Source organism: Callorhinus ursinus, unplaced genomic scaffold, assembly GCF_003265705.2.
Source record: "Callorhinus ursinus isolate GAN/ISIS: 27379988/994484 unplaced genomic scaffold, GSC_fseal_2.0 scaffold4, whole genome shotgun sequence".
NCBI classification, from domain to species: Eukaryota; Metazoa; Chordata; class Mammalia; order Carnivora; family Otariidae; genus Callorhinus; species Callorhinus ursinus.
The window spans coordinates 65,327,555-65,347,998 of record NW_027397066.1 but is presented as its reverse complement, the minus strand read 5'-3'; the positions used below and the strand labels follow the sequence as shown (position 1 = coordinate 65,347,998).

Genomic DNA, 20,444 nt, shown 5'->3' with positions numbered 1-20,444 from the left:
CTTAGGGGAAAAGCTCTTAGCTTTTCCCCATTGAGAATGATATTTGCTGTAGGTTTTGCATAGATGGCTTTTATGAAACTGAGGTATGTACCCTCTTTCCCTATACTCTGAAGAGTTTTGATCAAGAAAGGCTGCTGTACTTTGTCAAATGCTTTAAAAACATCTATTGAGAGGATCATTTGATTCTTGTTCTTTCTTTTGTTAATGTATTGTATCACGTTGATTGATTTGCAGATGTTGAACCAACCTTGCAGCCCAGGGTTAAATCCCACTTGGTCATGGTGAATAATCCTTTTAATGTACTGTTGGATCCTATTGGCTAGTATTTTGGTGAGAATTTTTGCATCCATGTTCATCAATGATATTGGTCTGTCATTCTCCTTTTTGATGGGGTCTTTGTCTGGTTTGGGGATCAAGGTAATGCTGGCCTCATAAAATGAGTTTGGAAGTTTTCCTTCCATTTCTATTTTTTGGAACAGTTTCAGAACAGATATTAATTCTTCTTTAAATGTTTGGTAGAATTCCCCTGGGAAGCCATCTGGCCCTCGGCTTTTGTTTGTTGGGAGATTTTTGATGACTGCTTCAATTTCCTTAGTGGTTATAGGTCTGTTCAGGTTTTCTATTTCTTCCTGGTTCAATCTTGGTAGTTGATACATCTCTAGGAATGCACCCATTTCTTACAGGTTCTCTAATTTGCTGGCATAGAGTTGCTCATACTATGTTCTTATAATTGTTTGTGTTTCTTTGGTGTTGGTTGTGATCTCTCCTCTTTCGTTCTTGATTTTGTTGATTTGGGTCATTTCTCTTTTCTTTTTGATAAGTCTGGCCAGGGGTTTCTCAATCTTGTTAATTCTCAAAGAACCAGCTCCTAGTTTCGTTGATCTGTTCTACTGTCCTTTTGGTTTCTATTTCATTGATTTCTGCTCTGATCTTGATTATTTCTCTTCTCCTGCTGGGTTTAGGCTTTATTTGTTGTTTTTTCTCCAGCTCCTTTAGGTGTAGGGTTAGATTGTGTATTTGAGACCTTTCTTGTTTCTTGAGAAAGGCTTGTATTGCTATATACTTTCCTCTTAGGACTGCCTTTGCTGCATCCCAAAGATTTTGAACAGTTGTGTTTTCATTTTCATTGGTTTCCATGAATTTTTTTAATTCTTCTTTAATTTCCTGGTTGACCCATTCATTCTTTAGTAGGATGCTCTTTAGCTTCCATGTATTTGAGTTCTTTCTGACTTTCCTATTGTGACTGAATTCTAGTTTCAAAGCTCTGTGGTCTGAAAATAGGCAGGGAATGATCCCAATCTTTTGGTAGCAGTTGAGACCTGATTTGTGACCCAGGATGTGATCTCTTCTGGAGAATGTTCCATGGGCACTAGAGAAGAATGTGTATTCCGTTGCTTTGGGATGGAATGTTCTGAATATGTCTGTGAAGTCCATTTGGTCCAGTGTGTCACTTAAAGTCTTTTTTTCCTGGTTGATCTTTTGCTTAGATGATCTGTCCATTTCAGTCAGGGGGGTATTAAAGTCCACCAGTATTATTGTATTGTTGTCAATATGTTTCTTTGCTTTTTATTAATTGCCTTATATAATTGGCTGCTCCCATGTTAGGGGCATAGATATTTACAATTGTTAAATCTTCTTGGTGGACAGACCCTTTACGTAGGATATAGTGTTCTTCCTCATCTCTTATTATAGTCTTTGTTTTAAAATCTAATTTGTCTGATATAAGGATTGCCACCTCAGCTTTCTTTTGGTGTCCATTAGCATGGTAAATGGTTTTCCACCCCCTCACTTTCAATGTGGGGGTGTCTTTGGGTCTAAAATGAGTCTCTTGCAGACAGCCTATCGATGGGTCTTGTTTTTTAATCCAATCTGATAGCCTGTGTCTTTTGATTGGGGCATTTAGCCCATTTACATTCAGGGTAACTATTGAAAGATATGAATTTAGTGCCATTGTGTTGCCTGTAAGGTGACTGTTACTGTATATTGTCTGTGTTCCTTTCTGGTCTATGCTGCTTTTAGGCTCTCTCTTTGCTTAGAGGACCCCTTTCAATATTTCTTGGAGGGTTGGTTTCGTGTTTGCAAATTCCTTTAGTTTTTGTTTGTGCTGGAAGCTTTTTATCCCTCCTTCTATTTTCAATGACAACCTAGCTGGATATAGTATTCTTGGCTGAATATTTTTCTCGTTTAGTGCTCTGAAGATATCATGCCAGTCCTTTCTGTCCTGCCGGGTCTCTGTGGATAGGTCTGTTGCCAATCTAATGTTTCTACCTTTATAGGTTACATATCTCTTCTCCCGAGCTGCTTTCAGGATTTTCTCTTTGTCTCTGAGACTCGTAAGTTTTACTATTAGTTGTCGGGGTCTTGACCTATTTTTATTGATTTTGAGAGGGGTTCTCTGTGCCTCCTGGATTTTGATGCCTGTTTCCTTCCACACATTAGGGAAGTTCTCTGCTATTATTTGCTCCAATATACCTTCTGCCCCTCTCTCTCTTTCTTCTTCTTCTGGGATCCCAATTATTCTAATGTTGTTTCGTCTTATCGTATCGCTTATCTCTTGAATTCTGCCCTCGTGATCCAGTAGTTGTTTATCTCTCCTTTTCTCAGCCTCTTTATTTTCCATCATTTGGTCTTGTATATCACTGATTCTCTCTTCTGCCTCATTTATCCTAGCAGTTAGTGCCCCCATTTTTGATTGCACCTCATTAATAGCCTTTTTTGATTTCGATTTGGTTAGATTTTAGTTCTTTTATTTTTCCAGGAAGAGAATAATAACTAATAACTAATTTTCTCTAATAACTTCCATGCTTTTTTCAAGCCCTGCTAGTATCTTTAAAGTCATGATTCTGAACTCGAGGTCTGACATTGCACTAATGTCCGTATTGAGTAGGTCCCTGGCAGACGGTACTACCTCTTGTTCTTTTTTTGAGGTGATTTTTTTCGTCTTGTCATTTTGTCCAGAGGAGAATAGATGATTGAGAGAACAAAATGCTAACAGGTTAACAATGTCCCCAGAAAATATATTCTAATCAAATCAGAAAAGACCTGAAACCAGGGGAAAAGTGAGGGAAAGAATGAAAAAAGAAAGAGAATAAAAAGAAAAAGAAAAAGATAAAAACAGAACAAAACAAAAAAAAACAGAATATGATCAAATATGAGCAGGGTGGTGCATAGATCAGTGCCACACACTAGATTTTGGGTGTATTTTAGTCTGTTAGAATAGTGCCTCCTAAAATTGTAAAGAAAGAAAGACTTATATATGTACAAAATAAGGGTTGATACGATGAAGGGATGGAATATGACTGTAAAGATGAAAATTATAAAAAATTTTAAAAAAGGAATTGATAAGAAGATGTTTGAAAAAAGAAAGAAGAGGATTAAAAAAAGGAAAGCAAGAAAGAGAAAAAAAACAAGGCGGGGGAGAGAATGTGATCAGGCAGGAGACTAGAACAAAGCCATACACTAGAGATTTAGGGTATATTTTTATATGTTAGAAGAAACTATATCTCAAAATTTTAAAGAGAGAACAACTTATATATATATATCTGCCAAAAATAAGGGTGACTACTATGAAGGGTTAGAATATGACTCTAAAAATGAAAAATAAATATGTTTTTTTAAAAAAAGGGATTGATAAGATGTTGGTTGAAAAAGGGAAAAAGAAAAATTAAAAAAAAAGTTAAAAAAATTAACTTTGAAAGACTAATGAATCATAGTAAAAAAGCCATGAATTCTATGTGCAGTATTCCCCTAGCGCTGGAGTTCTCCCATTCTCATTGATTGGTAAACTTGGTCTTGGCTGGCTGTTCGCGCTGATCTTCTGATGGAGGGGCCTGTTGCCGTGGTTCCCAAATGTCTTTGCCGGAGGCGGAATTGCCCCACCCTTGCTGGTCTGGGCTAAGCAATCTGCTCGGGTTTGCTCTCAGGAGATTTTGTTCCCTGCAAGCACTCAGTACAGCTTTGGAGGACGAGAGTGAAAATGGTGGCTTCCCAATCTCCGCCCTGGAGAAGCCGAGAACTTGGGGCCCCACTCCTCAGTGCACCCCCAGAGAAAAGCAGTCAGTCACTCCCATCTCTCCGGTCTCTGGCCGCACTCCGTGCTCCCCCGGCCTGTGACCGAGCATTTCTATCTCTGGCACCGACCCCGTGTGGAGTCTCTGAACCCAGCAGATCCCTGCGGTGCGCTCCCGCGCCACTCCTCCCGGGAGAGGAAGGGGAGTCTCCCCGGATCTGCCGCTTGTTGGGTCCCTGCTGGAGGAGCAGTGGCCCGACTGTTTCGCCAATCACAGTTTATGGCAACCCCAAGCTGAGAGCCCACACCTCGGCTCTGTCTCTGCAGCCGGCTTCCCCGCTCCGATCCCTGGGAGCTCTGCCATACTCAGTCACTCCCGGTCTTTCTGTGACCCCGAGGGTCCTGAGACCACACTGTCCCGCGAGGGTTCCATCCCCCGCTTAGCCACTGGAGCGACGTCCCTCAGCGGAGCCGATTTCTAAAAGTTCCGATTTTGTGCTCTGCTGCTCTATCACTTGCCAGAAGCAGCCGACGGAGGCCCCCTCCCCCGCCATCTCTCCTCCCGAATATTGCCTTGGATTCACTTCTCCGCACGTCCTACCTTCCAGAAAGTGGTCGCTTTTCTGTTCAGAGAGTTGTTGCTACTCTCTTCTTCGATCTCCTGTTGAGTTCGTAGGTGTTCAGAATGGTTTGATCCCTATCCAGCTGAATTCCTGAGACCAGACGAAATCCAGGTCTCCTACTCCTCCGCCATCTTGCTCCTCGGCTTTCCGTTCTAACAAGATCACTCAGACAGCAGTGTGGAGAATGCACTGGGGCTGGATGGGAGCCAAAGTGGCTGTAGGGACACAGGGAGGGGACTCTCAGAGCAGCTCAGGCAAGAGATGAGGCTGGTGGTGGTGATGGAGAGAATCTCATGGATATTAAAGATACATATGTGGTAGATTTGGCAGGACTTTGAGATGAAGTTCATATGGAGAGTGAGGGAGAGAAGAAGATAAAGATGACTCCCCGAATTCCAACCAGAAATCTAACTGGAAAATGGTTTATGCATACGAATGATGCTGAAGGAACAGTTTGTTCTTGGGGAAAAAGATGTTCCTTTACTTTTGGACATGTTGTTACCAAGTGGCTCACATCTTGGTCCCTGAGTGGAAATACTAAAAAGACAGACGAACAATCTGTTCTGGGATCACAGAAGAGAAGCCTGATTTGGAAATGTCAACTTGGGAGCCACCATCATGCAGATGGTTGTTGAAACAAAGATGTCTCTATGCACCTCCTTCTTTATTGTGGGAACAAAAGGGAGCACTACCTTCAAGAGGATGGTCACTCTTAGCAATGAAGAACAACCTTGCCAGGACTTTGAACACTTATGGTTAGAGGCAGACCCATTGGCAAAGGAGCTTGAGAAGGAGCAGCTAGTGAAGAAGCAGAGAAACTCTGGAGAATATGTGCTCACGGAGCCTGCTCTCTTGTGAAGAAGGGACGTGGCTGCATGCGGTGCTGCTGAGAGGTCAACCCAAACAGACATATTCTAAGGAAACTAGAAATACAGAGGTCGTTGGTGACCTCGGGGAAAGTATTTTTGGTAGAGTGGTGGGAAACCAGATTACTGAGTGTGGTAGACAGCCTCCCCAAGCATACATGTCCTAATTTCCAGAACCTGTGAAGTTGTTACCTAAATGGCAAAAAGGACTCTGCAGATGGATTAAGTTAAGGGTTTTGAGGTAAAGAGATATCCAGGAATTTCTGGGTGGGCCAAGTGTAGTCACAAGAGTCCTTATAAGTAAAAGAGGGAGGCAGGAGGGTCAGAGTCAAAGCGAGCTTTGAAGATGCTAGGCTGTTAGGTCTGAAGTCGAAAGGGGACCATGAGCCAAGAAATGTGGACAACCTCCACAAGCTGGAGAAGGCAAGACAACCGATTCTCCCTTAGAGCCTCCAGAAGGAGTGCAGCCCTGAGGACACTTCGATTTTAGTTCAGTGAGACTGGTCTTAGAGTCTGACCTCAAGAATGCTAAGAAAGTAAGTGTGTGTTGTCAGTTGCTTTCAGCCCCTCAGTTTGTGGTAATTTGTTACAGCAGCATGAAGAAACTGATACATTGGAAGTCAAAGAAATGACAGAGGAAATGAAGACAGTAAGTGTAAATGTTGGGAAATTTGAGGGAGGCCCTATATAAGATACAATGGAAGAAGCCCTTGCTTAAGGTGGGAGAAAGGTAAATATAAATATAAATATAAATGTATGTGTGTGTGTGTGTATGTGCTATTAGGTGGGAGAAACTTAAATTTCTTTTTTTTAAGGTTTATTTATTTTTTTACTTATTTTTAAAGATTTTATTTATTTATTTGAGAGAATGAGAGATAGAGAGCACGAGAGGGAAGAGGGTCAGAGGGAGAAGCAGACTCCCTGCCAAGCAGGGAGCCCGATGTGGGACTCGATCTATTTATAAGAGACAGAAAGAGCACAAGCAGGGGCAGTGGCAGAGGGAGAGGGAGAAGCAGGCTCCCCACTGAGCAGGGAGCCCGATGCAGGGCTCAATCCCAGGACCCCAGGATCATGACCCAAGCCAAAGGCAGACGCGTAACTGACTGAGCCACCCAGGTGCCCTGAAACATAAGTTTCTAATATACATATGAGCACACACACACATATATATGTTAATGGGAAGCTATCAGTAAAAACAGGAAGATGACAGATTCAGAAAGAGAGTTAGGAGGTTCAGGAGGGAAGTGGAGCAGGGAGGGATAGAGAGCACAGATGGAAGCGCGGACAGGATGAGGGACACAGCATCATGTGGGGAATGGAGGAGGAAAGAACACATACGGGTGCAGATCGGTTCCTAGATTTGGTGTGGGGGTGCTGAGGTAGTTCCTTACAGATGAGTGGTACCTACTTTCTCCGTGTTCCAGTTTCCTAAGTTAAAATAAAAATAATACTAACCATACTATTATCTCATAGGGTCAAGGGAATTAACTGCATTCATGCATGTCAGGAACAGGGCTCACATGTGTTGTGTGAGCTCAACACATGTCACTATCATTATTATTATATTAGTTTTCCAGGGCTGTTGTAACAAAGTACCACAAACTGGGTGGCTTACCAACTGAGATTTACTGTCTCCAGAGTCCTGGAGGCCAAAAATCTGAAATTGAGGCATTGGCAGTGTTGGTTCCTGTCAGGACTATGAGGGGAATATCTGTCCCAGGCTCCTGTCTTTGGCTTACAGGTGGCCATCTCCCCGTGTCACTTCGCATCACCTCTCCAAACGTCCAGATTTCCCCTTTCTATAAAGACATCAGCCATATTGGATCAGGGCCCACGCTATTGGCCTCCTCTTAATTACATCTGCAATAACCCTAGATCCAGATAAGGTCGTACTTGAGGTACAGGGAGCTAGGACTTGACCGTATGAATTTGGAGGGGGTGGACACAATTCAGTCCATAGCCACTGTTACAATTGTCCTTTCTCTGAAGAGTCAGTAAGGCCAACTACCATGCGGGTGGTGAGATAAAGATTTGAAGAAAGGGGAGAAGATAAACTATTTTTATTATAGTAGAAAGAAGGCTCACCAGGTAAATTCAGCAGGATTATCAGGGAGTCTTTAGTACCCAGATGACATTGGTATTAAGAATTGAGAGTGGCATAAAACCCAACTCTTCATTATTGCCGATGGGGCCCTGTGTAATCTGACCATTTTGTAATGGGATTGTTTGTTTTTGCTTTTGAGTTGCATGAGTTCTTTATATATTTTGGATATTAGCCCCTTACCAGATATATGATTTGCAAATATTTTCTCCCATTAGGTATGTGGACTTTTCATTTTGTTGATGGCTTTCCTTTGCTCTGCAGAAGCTTTTTAATATGATGTAGTCCCACTTATTTATTTTTGCTTTTGTTGCTTTTGTTTTTGGTGTCTGATTCAAAAACCATTGCCAAGACCAATGTCAAGGACTTTATTGCCTATGTTTTCTTCTAGGAGTTTTATGTTTCAGGACTTCTATTCAAACCTTTAATCCATTTTGAGTTAATTTTTGTGTATGGTGTAAAATAGTGTTTCAGTTTCATTCTTTTGCCTGTTGTTGTCCAGTTCTCCCCAGCATCATTTACTGAAGAGACTATTCTTTCCCCATTGTACATTCTTGGCTCCTTTGTTGTAAATTAACTGATCCAATAAGGATGGGTTTATTTCTGTGCTCTCAATTTGTTTCCTTGATCTATGTGTCTGTTTTATGTCAATACTGTACTGTTTTAATTACTGGAATTTTATGATACAGTTTGAAATACTACATTTAGTAATATTTAGTATATATTCAGTATATAGCCCTGCATACTGAAGAGAGTAAGAAGTTGGGTAAAGAGAGAGAGAAAGGAAATAGAGAATCAAGGAATTGGAGGTCACTTTAAAATCAAAAATGAAGAGAAAGTATTTGGGCAAATAAACCTGAAGGATGGAAGGCTGTGGTCATAGAGTATACCATCTTATCTTAGCCCGAACACTACATCTGAAACTAATGATGTACTATAAGTTGGCTAACTGAATTAAAGAAAAAGAAAATCGAGCCTGCGGCAAAGCTCACATGCTAATTCTTAATTAGGGGGTGCCATCCTAAGGAAGCGGGAGTAATGGAAAAAGGGAAATGAGGGAGAGAAGGAGAAAAAGCAGATTCAAGGTGGTATGTTACCACTTTGTCCACAGGTTCTTTAGAAAACAAAGTTGGTTGCTGAGTCATACTAGAGAAGCCAGAAGTACAGAACCACTGCATCTTTGAACAGCTCCCGGGTGGGCAGGAAGGACGAGCAATTATCTGCCAGCTTCTTCTTGGCTCCTGTCTCTCAACGGTCGAAGTTGACTCCATAGGGAATTAATTCTACTATATTTCTAGGATATGTCTTGGGCCCCCTCCAGGTAGTAGCTAGGGAAGCTGGAGCTTCTGTGGGTCCAGACAGGTCAGACCTGGGAGTTGGAATAGTTTAGGCTACCTCGGTGGTGGGTGTCACAGAAGCCATGCTGGTCTGTTCCTCACTCTAGAGGAGACTGAGGTCAACGGCTGTGTTAGCCTAGGCTTTACAGCTATGGGAGCAGAATGAGGCACTGTTATGACCATTGTGTCTGAGAAGCAAGGCAAAGGGCTGAAGCCTTGGGGGCAGGCAGGGCTGAGCTGATCTGGGGTGCACATATACCATCTGGATCAGTGATTTTAGAAGAGATTCCAGATGTGACTCTGGGAGTGGATAGCTGAAGCTGACTGGAGATGAAGAGTATTTGATATGAGGAATAAGGAGTTGCAAGGTCAAAGCATTGGATGGATGGTGTACATTGACTTTGAAATAGCATAGGATGGTGGGATTCTAAACACTGAGTTTAGTGCATAGTTGATATACATTGGCTGTATTGTTTAACGAGCACCGATAACTAGAAAAAAATCACTGTTTAAGAAAGTCAACACACTATGGATTGAAATTCAGTATGTGCAGAGAAAAGCAAAATGAAATGTATTTATATATTAGTCTTTTATAGTAAAACTTACTATTATCTGATTGTCAACTAGGCAGATTATGAATTTGTAAATTAGTTGTGCCATTATTCCAAACAATTGTTTTTATTCCAGAAGGAAAACCAAGACATATTTCAAATTCTTTCTGAAGAATTGTGGAAACAGGGCGCCTGGGTGGCTCAGTCTTTTAAGTGGCTGCCTTCGGCTCAGGGTCCTGGGATCGAGCCCCGCATCGGGCTCCCTGCTCAGCCAGGAGCCTGCTTCTTCCTCTTCCCCTGCCTGCCATTCACCCTGCTTGTTCTCAGTCTGTCAAACAAATAAATAAAATCTTAAAAAAAAAAAAAGAATTGTGGAAACATAGGCATAATTCTTCTGGGTAGTAAATCATAGCTCACTCTGTCCCTAGGATTTGGGCTTGCTGTGGGTCCTGTGAGAGATACAGCAAAGATGAAGCAGATGAACTACGCCCTCCAGGTATTTACAGTGAATCTGGGGTGATAAGGCATGCCGAGAGATAACAATAATAAAGTAGAGAGTGACAAACATCATTAAAGGGCTGAGATAAAGTGCAGTCTTGTGGGAGTTATGAAGGCATACACCTAGAAGTAATGAGTGAAGCTATGAGGAGAAAGAGAAAGAGCTGGGGAGAGGGAGGGAAGCAGGGAGTAAGGACAGAATCCTGGGCAAACTAAGAATGAGTGGAAGTGGGATGGAGGAGGGAGGACTTTCAAGGAGAGCATGGGCAAGAGACTGGTCAGTTTCAAGTGCGGGACACATGTAGGCTCTGGCAGCTGCCTGGTGGACTGGGAAACCAGACAAATATGCTACGGGTTCATGCCCACAGGGTTCACTCTCCTCTCCATCAGGAATCAGCAGGGAGGGATTTGGCAAATGAGAGGCCACTGTCCCCTTGAGGACACGAGAGTGGAATGGAGAATGGTGCTCCCAGAGCTGGGCTTGGAAGATTGTGTGATATTAGTAATGAGCTTCCACCGAGGAAGGAGAGACACTAAGTACAGGGTTCCTTCTCAAGTCTCTAGTATCTTGGGAAGCAATTAAAAAAAAAAAAAAGATTGATTGATTTAGAAAATCGAGGCAGTAGATTGAAAAGTGGCATGTTCTGATTTTTTTCTACATATTAAAGATTTGAGCTATGTATGTTCTGAAGATGTATGAATTGAAACTGCCAAGTCCCTGCGCTAAAGTCCAGTAAGCAAGACCGACAGTTAACAGGTATTTGTGACTTGGGGCAACATGCTGCTGTGGGATCCTAGAGGAGAGAGCCACTATCCTGCAGCCTCCGTGGAGACATCATGGAAGAAATAAATGGCTTTGAGGTGAAGAGCGGGATTGTTGGCTGCAGGGAGGTTGGAGACAAAAACTACAATGCAATCAGTTGGCTCCATTTCATTACCATATCTAGTGATGCTGGCACTCTGGAGGGCAGGAACACCAAAGGCCAGCAGTAGTTTGGTCCCAGGTCAGGGTTTGGCAAAGCTAAACTGAATGAATAGCACAGCGACCTAAGGTTCTAGCCTTAGCAACAGAAATGACTGCCTAGGGTGTCAGCACTTATTGTGACCCCAGCAGACAAATGAAAGAGGAAAGGAGGGAGGGGGGCAAAACAGAGAGATAGTGAGAAACTGGACGGTGGTTTTGACCCTATCCCAACCTCAGATCTTCTGGTGATTCATAACAGAGAGCTCAGCTTGAGCCTGGGCAGTCTTGGAGCTGGGGCTTACACGCAGTGAGCACCAAGGCTGGTTTGATGGGGTGGCCTGACAGAAAGTCTGTGTGCCAGGACAACTCTGGAGCCTCCTGTGAGGCACTTGATCCCAAGCAAACAGGGATTCAGGCTGGGTGAGCTGGAACCAGAACTAAGTCATGCAGGGGCTTGGGAGCCTGTGTTCAGCACTACTGTGATCTGTTTTCAGCTCAGTCCCTTGGATGCAGCGAGAAAGTAGGAAAAATCAGGAGAACTTTGTAAAATTCAGGGCTGCTTGGATACTTCCCTGAACTGCATGTTCGTAAATGCAAAGACCTGCATTTTACCCTCCACATCGCCACAGGCTACCTCTGGGCTTGACACCACGGTAATCCTCGTGCTCTGGTGACAGTGTTTGGCAGAGACCATGATACCCAGTGGAACAGAGGCATACCCAGTGGGAGAAGGTTTATTCATGAATACATGTCCCGCACCACCAGCAGGCCCAGAGAAACCTTGCAGAGGAGTCCTGGAGGGGGCTGTGTTCCTCAGTCCATGACCAGGAAGGCCAGGGGAATCTGGCTTCTCCCTCTCTCAGTAGAAGGAGAAGTCAACATTTAGGCTCTGGAATTAGATAGATTGGCTCTGCAATTTAGTAGTTCTGTGAACTTGATCAAGTTATTTAACTCTCTGAGCTTGCTTCCTGAGGTTGGTTTACCTCTTCGATATGGTAAATGAGAAATTCTATGTATGCCTTTAACATGTGGCAGTCAGACCACACCTGCAATTACTTCTGCCCGAAGGCTCCTCCTCCTTGCTAACTCTTGCTCAGCCTACAATGAAATGTTATTTTTTTTCAGAGAAGTCATCCCCGAGCCCCTCTAGCCGACTCTAGATTGCCTACCCAACATCCATTTCCACTTTCTCCTTTTCGTTTGGGTATCAACCCCTCAAAGAATGCAATTCTGAAAAGTTCCAGGGCAAATTCTGAAGAGCCTAAGTCAATTTTGGTAGTCCTCCCTCCATGGCCAGCATTTAGGTGTGGGCATGAGACTCAGCCGGGACTAAGGACAAGAGAGAGGAGGTTGGCTGGGAGCTCCCATGAGCTCTTGAGAAGAGACACACTCCGATACTACTGGGCATTGTCAGGATTCTCTGTCGTAGCAGCAGCTGCTCCAGCCATCCTGGGACCACGATGGGGTGGGGACAGACCCAGGTACAGAGTTGGCATGTTGGAGCCAGCAGGGGGAATAAGAGAACAGCCCAGGCCTACCCTGACATCACTGAGGTGCTGAATTTACCAGTGAGAGTCTCTTAACCTTGGGACTTCAAGCCATAAGAAACAGTAAATTTCCTTATCATTTAAGACATTTTAAACTAGGTTAATTATTAATTGCAGCCTCCTGCATCTAGATTATAACCCCGTATTTTTTTTTCCTCTCCTATCATATTTTCTTTCATGGCACTTTTTACATACATATTACTTCTGTGTTTATGGGTGTGATGTCTGTTTCCCCCACTGGATTGTAGATTCTGAGTTGCCAAGATCATACGTTGATTTTGTTCACCACTGAATTTCCGGATTGTACCTGAGGCATAAGAGCTGCTTAAGCACAGCTGTTGAAAGAATGAACAAAGGCTCAAGGAATGGTCACTTTTCTCCTTCTCCTCCTTGCCATCCTCCTTGTTTTTTTTTTTACAGCTCAGCATGGTATTGTTGCCAGAAGACAGGATCTCTGGGAAGGAGCTTACGTTCCCCTTCAAACTGACTAGATGGGTGACCCCAGGCGGCAGGAGTGTATCTGTGGTTTTCAAGCTTTTGCCTAGAGGAACAGTAAAATACATATTACATGGTTGACCCAATATACACATATTTAACTGAAACGAAAGATATGCAGAGCATATTTACTTACTATGCATGATGTACTCCGATATTTTTATTCTATTTTATTAAAAATGTGGACCCATTAATTAGCAATCTACTATCTACCCCCCCCATGGACTAAATGAATGAAAGGACTTTGAAAATCTGATTTCCTTCTTGTTGTTGTTACACTGTTCATAAAAATCCATTCTATTGATTTAGAAGTCCATGATTACAGTGACCTTAACGATGACTTAATTATTTTTCCTTTCCCTGTGGAATCCTTCCCCAGACCATCTCCTCTAGTTGGGCTATTTTGAAGGCCTGCATAAAATGGAAAGACTCTAGCATATGTTCATGAAAAAGTATTTTGTACTTCTGCTTTTTTTTTTTTTCAGTTAGCACAAAAACAAACAGGACTACATTCTTCCTCCTCTGAAATGTAATGGCCCCATTCAACATATCTTCCATGGGCCTCATTTCTATGTAAGTTTATGTATGTACTAGTGCAGACCAGTGTTACATGAGTCCCACTGCCACCATGTGGTTTAAAACCCCGGAGAGTCGGGTTCCGACATTCTCTAGAGGCACCGGGAAGAATAAAACCTCACTGTACTTCCCATTCCTCAACACACAAACTGCCCTTGTCCTTGGTGGACTTGCCAGTGAAATTCCTCTGGGGGCAGGAGGAAAGGGGGAAAGCCACACGAAGATCTTACAACTCCAGAGCACAGCAAATAATGTGGTGTGGATTATATATTTAGAAAACCATAATGCAAGCCTCAGGGTGAGAAAAAAACCAAACAAAACATATAATCAAAAGGCGACTGAGAGAGCAACACCAGCCTGGGTGATCAAGAAAGCTCCCTGCTCAAGGACCTACAGATTCCGAAGGTATAATCTCTGTCCCTTAAAACCCGGTTCCAACCACTGCCCCGGCATCATGTGAATTGGCAGACTAGATGCAAGTTACGGCTCCAGAGTCCGGGAAGAGCGCGTCTCCTAGCCCCTCCGGGGTCACATGTCTTCTAGAAGGGCATCGGTGTGACCGAGGAGAACACGTCCAGGATGTGTGCCCCTGTTTGCGCTCTGGGAGGGAAGGCGAGGTGGGAGAGAGCCTGCAGGGAAAATAGACTGGAGGGGTGGGGAGGAGAGGGAGGGAAAGGAAAAGATGAACACGTCCCTGAACTTTCCTCTCCCCTCGTCCCACACACTTGAAATAGAAATAATAACATAAAAAAAAAGGCTTTACAACCACGATGTTATCTCCCTCCTTAAGTTGCCTCACTCTGGAGGGTATGGGGTATAAAGTGCAGCCTGCGGCTATCTCCGGAGACCTTGTCTCCGGAGCAAAGGTTCCGGCCAGTGTGGGCGCGCGAGCGGGTGACCCCACCTTTTGGGAAGCCGGCTCCCTGCTCTTCCACGCAGTAGCCCCGCTGACCCTCCCCCACCTCCTTCTCCTCCTCTCCTCCCTCTTTCCCTCCCTCCCTCCTTGCGTGTCTGCTCTGCACCGGCCCCCACCGAGGAGCCAGGCGGCAGCACCCAAGCCGCCGCAGCTCCTGCCCGCAGCGCGCTCGCCCGCGCCCCCGGAGCCCACGTAGCCCGAGCAGCGGCGGCGGCAGCCCCGGGCCTGCGCTGCGCGCCCTGCGCACCGCCCGGGCTCGCAGAGCTGCCCTGCGCTCGGCTGGGGCTCCGCAGGCGGCTGGGGAGGGCGACGCGGGCGAGGACGCGGAGACCCAGGGGCTGCGGCGCCAAGGTGACAAGCTGCGCACCTGGGAAGTTACCCGGCTCTCTGGTGAGGTTCGAGGGAGGGAGGCTTGGGCGCCGGGGGAGCGCAGGGAGGGATGGGGTCGGGGTGCGCGCGTGTGCATGCTGTGCGTGCACTGCGCGCTGTGCGCCTCCGTTCCACACCCCGCCGGTCTCGTGCATGTGCTGTGTGTGGACGTGTGCTCGCTTTGCGTTCGCTTGGTGTGGCAGCCCTTTGTGAGCTCCTGGAGGCGAGGGAAGGCTACTCGATTTTAAGAAGCTTGGCTAGGGGCGGGAGGGGAGAGCTCGGCCCCAGTGGGGATTCCTCGGGGCTGTCACTCCTTGAGCCCCGAGCAGAGCAGCCTTGAAGACTGTCGCTCCGGGCTGGGGGCTTGGCGGTGCTGTCAGGGCTTGCGCTCCTGGCTTCGGCCAGCCCTGGGTAGCTGCTAGGAGCCGAGTACTCGCGCGAGGACTTCATGAGTCCTTGTAAACTTGTGTGGGTGTTCTGTGGCGCTCCCAGCACCGTGAGGCGCTTTGACGTTGCTTGCTCTGTATTTCCTAGTGATGAAGAAACAAGAGCAAGCAAACAAAAACAATAAATCATCTACTTAAGGGATGAGAGAGAACGCAATGGGTTCAAGTTTGGGAAGAACTAGGTTGCAAATAGATGGCAGTTGAGGCCAGAGATGAGAATAGAAAGAAACAACTCAGGCAGAATTAACAGGTAGAAAGGTCTGATAGTAGCTTTGGTGCCCTGATCTTCACCTTGTTCTGGAAGTTCCTAGGGGCTTTTTTCATAAAGGAAGGGAGCAACATAAGCTTCTGGCCCCCCTCCCCTCCCCAGCTCTTTAGAAATTATAGTCTCTTTTCTTTGCAAGTTTCTATTTTACTCCCGGACAAGGTGAGCATCCCACATAGCATACAGTATCTGTTGCCAGCACTCCTGTTTAGTTCACAGGAGAGTATGAGCTAATATGGTGGAGAATTCTCTTTGGAGAATTAGAGGCCGTTCTGTCTGCACTGAGACACTGTGTAACTGAGAATAAACGACAGTGCACAGAGATCTCTCTGTTCCATGTGAAATACTTAACTATAGTCCTCTGGAATCCATACAAGTGAGGCTAATTCACCACACAGTGAAGGCATATGTTGCTTGGATATTGCCCAGGTCTTTTGATCCCATATTGTCTTGCTTCCTCCAGGCCATTTTCCTATCAATTATTCCCTCTTCTCCTATGTTTTCATTTTCTCTATCTTCGCTGGTTCAGTATTCTGGGCTTACAAATACTCTCAAGCTTCCACTGTTCTAAAAATCCATTTCATGAACCAAGATACCATCTTGAAGGCCCTACTCTCAACATCAGCTCTTCCCACAGTCCTTTGTAATCAGATTTCTATCCCAACTCTTGTGTGAAAGGCTAAATTCCGCACTCTTCCCTCTGATTTAATTTGCTTTGGTCTATCTGTGGGATGTGAATAGCAGCCTGCTCATTTCTTGAAAATCTTATCTTCCTGGTCTCTATGATACTCTTCCTAGATCTCTTATTTGTACAACTATTTCTTCCCCATCTTTATCTGCTTCTCCTCCTCCTCTTCTATGAATAGGATCCATAGGTATTATCTAGATGTACATATATAATGATGGAGGCATTCCTTTCTTTTCTTCCAGTGATCTCATCTGCAATGGGACTTCAAATTCTTACCTCTGTAAAGCAGTCTCTTGCCTTGACCTTTCTTTTTTGCTACTGTCTTCTAGACATTTCTACCTTGATGACATGTAGGCACCTCATACTCAGCTTAGATAAATTCAGCTTCATTACTGTCTCCATGAAGCCCACTCATTCCCCTGACTTTAGTCAGTGTCACAGTACCCAGACCATAGACGGTGCTCTCTTCATTTTTGAATGAATGAATGAATGAGTTAATAGTACTACCTTCTTCCAAGCCTTCTAAAATCAAAATATTGGAATCACTCTTTTTTTTTTATTTCCCTCTATGTACACCCATTTATTCACCACATTGAGGGATTTAGCCCCTGAGGGATTCCTCCCACCATTCTCATTTTTTACTCTGAATCCATTCATACCTCCTCTCCCTTTTACCAAAGCAATAGCTTCTTCTTACCGTATCTCTAGTTTTTCTTTCACATGTCATATAGGCCTAGACACTTTTCCTCTCCTCACTGCCAGTCTCCTGAGCACTCTCGTCTACTACTTCAGCTTCAGCCTCTACTTAGGCTATCAAAGACATATTTTCACCTCCCTGCTCCTGATTTTCTAGTCCCTCATGTCTTACTGCCTACTGAGCTCCTCCATATTAATTTCCACAGGTCCTTCAAACTGAGCATCTCCAAAATTAAACTCATTATCCCTCCAATCTGCTCCTCCTTTTGGTTAATCACATCACTTCTTACCCAGTTGCCACAATGGAAATTTCCAAATCTTTGTTCTCTTTCTTCTTATCACCACTCAAATCCCATCAGCTATAATCTACTGACCTACACTTATAAAATTACATTTCTCTCTCTTGGCCTGTCTCTCTGATACTCTAGCACCCAAAAATAGCTGAATGGAATGCCACCACATTTGACAGTGAAAATATAGGATATGTGTCATTTGTAAAATTCACCACGAACATTCTCTTGGGTGGAGAGGCACTTCAAAGGGATAGTCAACCTCTGGAGTAGCTGAAACTGAAGCTCATATGACTGCCTGACAAAGAAGATTACTCTCCAAACTAATATGCTATGGATAGAGAAAACAAGCAGTAGATTAAAAACTGAGCCCCAGGTCATCAGTCACAAGATGGGCAGTTGCTTTTAATTGTGGCTTCGACAGGGAATTGAATTGTTCTCACAATGGCAGCTCCGTGTGCTTTGCTTCAGGGAGAAGAAGCAGGGATTTATATATTTAGTGATGGTTAATTATTTTATAAAAGAACTTTGGTGAAACAAATTAAGGATAGCACCAAATGCATCAGTTTCATATAGACTTAGAAGACGATAAAAATCTGTGTAATTCACTCCTCTGATTTCATGGTAAACTACCCATATCATAAAAAAAGAATCGATTATACTTTTCATGATTTATTGAAGGGAAGGAAATTGCACAGTTACCTATAGCCATAGCTTTTACCAAATCCCTGATGATCATGGTTTTCTCTTCTGGCTACCATGGAGTTGGTCCATGTAAACAGATTTATCTTGAGTTCAAGAAGTTCAAGACACGAGAATGGGCTTGGGACTTTGGCCTTATCCTATCCTCATCACCTTTTACTTGGATTGGTGCAATAACCTCTTACTTTGTTTCTCTCCCTCTAAGCTCTTTTCACTCCATTCCATATTTATGGCCAAGGAAATTATTTTTCTCAGGGACAAATCTGACCATATAACTTGAAAAAAACTTGACCTACACTAAAATGCAGATACCATAACATGGCATATGACGTTCTTCAGCATCTTATTCCTGCACTACACTTTTCTATGCTCATCACTTTCTCCCATCATGCATTTCAGCCTGTTTCCTGGATATGCTGTCAGCTTTTTTGCATACACTCCTTAATTACACGTTCTTTTTTTTTTTTTTTAACTAATAGACTTTAGTTTTTAGGAGAATTTTAGGTTTATAGAAAAATTAGGTGAAAATTACAGAGAGTTTCCATATGCTCACCTGCCCCCTCCTCCTGTCCCCTATTCTTAACATCTTGCAACAGTGCGGCACATTTGTTATAATTGATGAATACGTGATTATTAACTAAAGTACCTAGTTTACAATAGGGTTCATTCTTTGTATTGTACATTCTGTGGGTTTGGACAAATATATAAGATGTGTATCCACCATTACAGCATCACACAAGAGGTACACTGCCTTAAAATTCCCCTGTGCTCCTCCTATTCATTCCTCTCTTCCTCTCCCCAGGTCCCTGCAACCACTGATCTTTTTAGTGTTTCTAAGGTTTGTCTTTTCCAGCACAACATATAGTTGGGATCATGCAGTATGTAGATTTTCCAGATTGACTTATTTCACTTAGCAATATGTATTTAAAATTCCTCCATGTCTTTCCATGGCTCGATCGTTATTACTTTTCAACCCTGAATAATATTTCATTGTCTAGGTTTACAACAGTTTGTTTATCTGTCTTTCCACTGAAGGACATCCTGATTGCTTCCAGGTTGTGGCAGTTATGAATAAAGCTACTGCAAATATCCATATGCAGGTTTTGGTGTGGACATACATATTCATATCAGTTGAATTTTGTAGCTTTATAAGCAACTCCCAAACCATCTTCCAAAGTGGCTGGATCATTTCACACTCCCATCAGCAATGAATGAGAATTCTTGCTGCTCCACATCCTTTCCAGCATTTGGTGTTGTCAGTGTTTGGCTTTTGGTCATTCTGATAGGTATATGGTGATATTTCACTATTGATTTAATTTGAGATTCTCAAATGACATATAATGTTAAGCATCTTTTCATATCCTTATTTTCCACATGTGTATCTTCTGTGGTGAGATATCTGTTTATATTTTTGCCCTTTTTAAAAAAAGATTTTATTAATTTATTTGGCACAGGAGAGAGTGAGAGAGCACAGCAGGCACGGTGGCAGGCAGGGGGAGAGGGAGAGGAAGAGGGAGAGGGAGAAGCGGACTCTCGGCTGAGCGGGGAGCCTGACATGGGGCTCGATCCCAGGACCCTGGGATCATGACCTGAGCCGAAGGCAGCCGCTTAACTGACTGAACCACCCAGGCACCCCCTATTTTTGCCCACTTTTCAACTGGGCTGTTTGTTTTCCTACTGTTGAGCGTTAAGAGTTCTTTGTATATTTTGGATACTAATCCTTTATTAGATATGTGCTTTGCAAATGCTTTCTCCCAGTCTGGGGCTTGTTGTTGCATTCTCTCAATGGTGTCTTTGCAGAGCAGATGTTTTAAATGTTAATGAAGTCCACCTTATCAATTTTTTTCCTTTCATGGATTGTGCTTTTGGTGTTTTATCTAAAAAGTCATCACCAAACCCAAGATCACTTAGAATTTTGCCTCTATTGTCTACTAGCAATTTTATAGTTTTGTGTTTTATGTTTAGGTTTTTGATACATTTGAGGATAATTTCTGTGAAAGATATAAGATCTGTGTCTAGATTGTGTGTGTGTCCAGTTTGTTAAAAAACTATCCTTTCCCCATTGAACTGCTTTTGTTCCTTTGTCAAAAGTCAGTTAACTGTATTTGTGTGAGTCTATTTCTGAGCTCTATTATGTACCATTGATCTATTTGTCTGTTCTTTCACTAATACCACTGTCTTGTTTACTGCAGCTTTATAGTACGTCTTTTATTTTATAGTAAGTCTTGAAGTCTGGTTGTATCACCACTGACTGTTCTCTTATAATATTGTGTTCATTTAGTACATGTTTTTTGATCAGTAAGTTTTTCTACTAAGATGAGTTATTTTGTTGGGTAAATAATGGTAACAGTAATAATAATAATAATGTTTAATACAGCTTATCTCACTTGACCCTATGCATACATGATATGCATAGTGATTTTATCTGCCCATGGCTCTATCTATGGGTCTGTCCATCTATTCTATTATTGACACTCAAGCCCAAAATCATACCCAAGGGCAGAT

General features: G+C 43.4%; 1 protein-coding gene across 2 annotated transcripts in view; it reads left to right on the top strand.

The window, feature by feature from the left end:
- The first annotated feature begins 9,976 nt into the window (after window positions 1–9,976).
- Window positions 9,977–20,444, top strand: part of PRKG2 (protein kinase cGMP-dependent 2) — a 113,741-nt gene continuing 103,273 nt past the window's right edge. Inside the window, exon 1 of one of the 2 annotated variants that reach the window (XM_073891181.1) lies at window positions 9,977–9,983. The gene's annotated coding sequence lies outside the window, so the exon portion shown is untranslated. Of the gene's footprint in view, window positions 9,984–14,742; window positions 14,874–20,444 lie in introns of those variants that run through there. The other variant, XM_025887537.2, reaches the window with a different exon arrangement.